The sequence below is a fragment of the Alligator sinensis genome, unplaced genomic scaffold, assembly GCF_000455745.1.
Source record: "Alligator sinensis unplaced genomic scaffold, ASM45574v1 scaffold321_1, whole genome shotgun sequence".
Lineage (NCBI taxonomy): Eukaryota > Metazoa > Chordata > Crocodylia > Alligatoridae > Alligator > Alligator sinensis.
The window spans coordinates 1,332,532-1,337,715 of NW_005841969.1; positions in this window are offsets into that span (position 1 = coordinate 1,332,532).

Sequence of the window (5,184 nt, forward strand, 5' to 3'; positions counted from 1 at the left end):
GCTACTTCTTTTTCAGGAGCTGAAAGTGCTTTCACCAGAATTTTAAAAAAGATTCAAAGTACCTTGTGAGAGAATAGTTAATCTTTTAGGATTTCAAGGCTAGTTTACAGCCAGCTTGCCACAATCAACCCCAGCTGGAGCCAATGAAGCAGTATCTGGATGAGGTATCTTTTGTGGCATTTGCCCCTGAGCTCTCTTGTTAAGTTCTGCAGCTTTAAAGTCACATTTTAAACTCCTCTGGGGCTGTGTGGAAAATTCACATAAACAAAAAGGGAAGCTGTTATTAGACTGTGCACACGATGCTGGTAACTGCACAGTGTAAACCAATCATAAGTAGAAAGCTGTTTCCCCCTAATCTGTTCCAATTCTAGCTATCCCAGGTGTTCCTTCTGTGAATGGAAGATTAAAGGAAACCAGAGAAATGTGATTTTCAGCTGAAGGTGTCTCTATTATACAGTGAAACATGCAGTTTTAAAGAAACATATATGTGCACAGGTAAGTCCTATGTCCTGCCATGCTAGGGAAAAATCACGTCCCTTTGCCCCCTACTGGTAAAATGCTGAAAAGTGGAATGTGATTGCCCTTTAACTAGACATACATGGATAAACATGCTTGACATGGATAAACATGCTGGGCATGCTTCCCAACAGTTTCTACATTACATTTTTTTATATTAGTGCACTCAGAGAAGGACCAAGTGAGCAGGACATATTTTCACAGCAGCATTCACTTGCCCAGCAGGCTTCAGTAGAGAGATTTCCTTGACTTTGCATGCCCATGTCAATATGATATGATGCCTTCATGGTTTTGTTTATTATCCAACTTTCTCTTAATCATAATTCTCAAGAAGGATTATTTCCATGCTAGTGCTCTGGTCCTACATTTTGCTGTCTACCTACACGCACACATACAATGTATGTGTGTGTTTTCTATATTGCAACACACACGGACAATACACATGAGTTTCTTAAAGGTTTTCTGCACAGGTTCAGAAGAATAAGCAAGCTTTTCCTGCTACTAGCCTTTGCAGGACAAAAACTTTACATTTGACTTCTCAACATGCTTTCTTGTCTCCTCCAATATTAGCTTTGGCCAACCATCATAATGACTGGAAATAATGGTAAACCAAGCCTACAGACAAGCTGGACACATGTGCATGAACAATCCTAACAGAAAAGCAAGACTTCTTCCAGAAAGTCAGTCACATTTTGGGGGCAAAACCACGATAAAGATTCATCCCGAAGGATTCTTCTTTTTTTCAGGAAGACAAGTGAATGAAAACAGGCATTATAAAATAAGATCCCATTTTCTGATTCGAACTGTAGTGTTCTCTTCTTGTTCTGCTGTATGAAGCCTCACTCAAGCTGGTGGACACAACAGCTCTGGTAAGAAACCATTAACTTCCTTTTGGAGTAAGAACACTAAAATAGTAAGATCTACTGCCCATAACATTGCCCATACAGCAGCCAAAACACAAACTGAGCTGGAGGGTTTTACTGAAGGTTGAATACAATCAGACAGGGTTAAATATTATTGAGAGAGAAAAAACAGAAGTAGCTGGAAACATCACAAACAGAAAGGCAGCAGAAAGCCCAGGACAGTTGGTGAAGCCTGAGAAAGATGTTTGGTAGAGTTATAGCCGAAACAAAAAAGAAGCTTGGATTACTGAGCAAGGAAACGCTGCCCTGTTGCTCGATTGCTACTAGACTTTGTACATTGTTTATAAATGAGCAGGATTGAATCAGGTACCTGATTCCATCATCAATTTCTCTACATAAAAGAAATAAAATAACCTGAATATTAGCTAGTTACTCAGAGTCGTTAATTATTTCTACTGAATACTAAAATTTACACATCACTTTCTCTCACCTGACCTGTAAAGCACACACAATAAAATCCTGGCCCACTTCAAGTCAACAAGAGTTTTGTTGTTGCCTCTAGTCGGTTCCCACAGACATCTGCTCCACAACATCGGCACCTGCCCATCACCCGCATAGAGGTTGCCTCCAGGACAAGTGAAAAGGATCAGCCACTGGTGTTGACCTTTATCCAGAAAATCCAGTAAGTGTTTGGTTTTCCACTGCCAAGATGAAGCAACTCCATTTCTCCGCCTTCAGTTTGAGGGACTTGAAATCTTGCTCCTTTAAATTGTTCATGTGCTCATCCTGAGCCATGGTGGGGTCCGCACTGGTTTTGGAAGCAGTGGCTGTATTCAGGAAGGGGTCAGAGCTGCTGTGCCTTGTTGATCCCAACATGCTGCATAATTCTGGGCAAAGAGCTAAGAACATTCAAACAACAGTGAGAAACCATTCTCCTTCCTCAACAGGGTCAACTAAAGCTGCAGGCACACTAACTTCCCTGCCCTGCAGCAGTTGTGGAGGAAGTGCCTGGAAGCCTCAGGCTATAAGCTAAGGGCGGCAGAGACAGGACTGCTCTTTGGCAGTACTTCACTGCAGTAACTACAGCTCTACTCCTGTTATTCAATTCAAGCTGCTTGCAAAAGAACTCTCCTATAAGTGTCACCCTCTCCCAGGAACTGATAGCAGTAAACTGAGCTACCAGCCTGAGCTACACAATGGCACCTGAGCAGCATAACACCTGTCTCTACCTGCAACTTGAGAAAAAGTAGCTGCCTTCAGTGGCACTACATTTTCTTATTACTGCAGGCTACATCTAAATTCATGCAAGTCACTGGAGAGACTTTCTAAATTTCAGGCATAGCCTCAAATTTTGCAGTATATTAATGCCAGTTAGGCTTTTTTATTCCACTAAAAAGCCTTAGGGTAGGTACAATTATCCTGGCAAAATTCCTTTCATTCCGTTGGGCAAATTGGTATAAGTCAGACCACACAAACCCATGTCTCCCATAGAAGGACTTTTGGTATAGCTGGACCAGCAAACCCTTTCTGGTTAGACAAGATCATTGCCAATGTCCACAGCCAAGACATGGGAAGAAATGGTTGCATCTTACCAGAGGGCAATCACACCACCTACAGAGCACTATTAAGTACTAAAAGCCACATTAAATTAATGTTAGGGAACCTTCTCTCACAAATGTTACTGAATGCTAGTTCCAGACACTAAGGAGAAAACCCAGGCAGGGTGTGAAACATTTATCACAGGGTTTGTACAACAAGGAATGTCAGGCTAATTAGATCAGTGCTGTAGTCTTAAAATGAATAAAACCCCCTGAAAATGCAAACTCAAGACAGACATTGTCCCCCACACTCCTGCTGTTAAGGAACAAGAAAGGAAAGCTTACAGAGTAGGTAAAGGTACACTGTTAGCCACAAAGACAATCTGGTACCACAGTGTTAAATGCAGAATATAATAGAGAACAGTGACAAAAATAATATCGCTAGCAATTTATCCTTAGCTCTTATATTAGCACTTTGTATTCATGAATCTCACAGTCTTTTAAAAGCATTATCCTTCCTACTTTACAAACGGGGAAGCTGAGGCACAGAGAATCAGCCAGCACAACTCAAGTAGCAGTCCAGAACAGAGCCCTTCTCTTGATTTCTTGGGCAGTTGTTTGTCCCCCGCACAGCTCCATTGCAAAGACAGCTCAACATTTCTAACCAAAAGTCCCTTCTTACCATTACTAAACAAGGTGAAGGAAAGAATGGCTTATTATTATTGCCTAGAGATACTGGAGATAGGAATTGTCAAGGGACTTCTAAGGATTTGGGAGAGAACAATACTGAAGAAAAGATGAAAGTATATATACAATTTTGGAGAGGTAAGGACATTTTGAAGGGTCAAATATCATACCTGGGACCCCCCCAAGGGGACCACAACCCCAGGGATATGTTCTGTAGGGGGCTGCACTATGGATTGGAGTCTTCTGCTATTTTCTAGTCTCCAAGGCAATTGCCCCTCTTGTCCTAGATGTCAGAGGAAAGGAGACAATTTAAAGGAAAGGAGATGGAAATTACAGCTCAACTTTATACTTCAGCTTTAAAGCCAAGACTCATAAAATGTTTATTTTTATTCATATAGTTACCATTTATTCTGGTTTCAGACCATTGGCACTTCCAGCTGTATATAACCCCTAAATAAAATTAAAATGGGAAAAAATGAAAACGTAGGCACTTATTTTCTGACTGAATTTTGAACACTTTTCATAGCCATCCCTTCCTCTGAGGGTTCTAGCACATCAGTGAAGTCTACATAACATGTTATCACGTTCTGAATCTCAGATGAGTAAATAAATAATTTGGGCGTCTTTAAAAATAAAATTAGCATTGATTACAAAACTGAAAAGCAAGCAATTTGACTTCTACTGGCAAATATTTAAGTACTTTCTGAAAAGGAAATGTAACAGAAAGACCAAAATGACTCACTCTGCTAATATGTATTCATACCATTTTATAAAGGTGTATTATAAGACTTAATAACTTATTTGGAGCAATTTCAAGCTGTTAAATAATTAGTAACTTAGGACACTTTACCTACACTAAAAATGTTATGAAAATATATGAAAAATAACTGCAGCTAATTATTAGACCACTATATCTCTGGCATTTACCGTTGATACTTTAAAATAAAAAGTAAGTGCTCTTGCTCCTTTAACCCCTCACCACCAACAGCCATTATTACTAGCAGAACAGCTTGTTGAAGGACATTAGTAAGATCTCCCCACATCTACTAGGAAGGGTTATTGTACTGATGCAGATACCCCAAAATTCTGGGATCAAGATCTGGCTGTTTGTTCAGACAAGTCTCTTCCTTGGATAAGGTAAGAACTAAACCTTCAAAATAGAGATCTTTCTGCATGCAGAAGTTATAGCGATTGCCTGTTCTTGTGATCTTGTTCCGTCTCTGCTGGGTCAACAACAAAAATGGTTGAAACTTTTTCAATGGTTTTTCTCCGAGTCAGAAGTAGCCTATAATTCGCCTAGATCCAAAAGTCATTAATGCATTCAGGAATACCTAGATTGTAACACAGGGCCTTGTACTTCGTGAAAATAAGCTCCTTGGGTACTGAAGTTTAGTAATATGGGTCTCGTATCTCACAAATATTCTCCAGCACAGCCAGTTTTAAGGGCAGTATCAGTTTCTAATTAATTAATTAATTTTTCTTTACTGTAGCCAGACTAGAGCCTGAACTGCAGAGTCATCAGAAGAATTTTTGTGGCCACTACTCTCTCTACTGGGACCTCATACCAACAAGAAAGAGTG